This window comes from Sinocyclocheilus grahami, unplaced genomic scaffold, assembly GCF_001515645.1.
Source record: "Sinocyclocheilus grahami isolate Dianchi unplaced genomic scaffold, SAMN03320097.WGS_v1.1 scaffold2398.1, whole genome shotgun sequence".
Taxonomy (NCBI): Eukaryota; Metazoa; Chordata; class Actinopteri; order Cypriniformes; family Cyprinidae; genus Sinocyclocheilus; species Sinocyclocheilus grahami.
In genome coordinates, this window is record NW_015507577.1 from 25,829 (window position 1) to 26,220 (window position 392).

Below are 392 nucleotides of genomic sequence, written 5' to 3' on the forward strand. Positions count from 1 at the left end.
GGAAACAGGAGCCCTACCTGGGCTCAACGGGGAAACAGGAGCCCTCCCTGGGCTCAACGGGGAAACAGGAGCCCTCCCTGGGCTTAACCGGGGATCAGGAGCCCTCCCTGGGCTTAACTGGGGATCAGGAGCCCTTCCTGGGCTGACATCGGAAACAGGAGCCCTCCCTGGGCTGACATCGGAAACAGGAGCCCTCCCTGGGCTTAACGGGGAAACAGGAGCCCTCCCTGGGCTTAACGGGGAAACAGGAGCCCTCCGTGGGCTTAACTGGGGATCAAGAGCCCTTCTTGGGCTGACATCGGAAACAGGAGCTCTCCCTGGGCTGACATCAGAAACAGGAGCCCTCCCTGGGCTTAACGGGGAAACAAGAGCCCTCCCTGGGCTTAACGGGG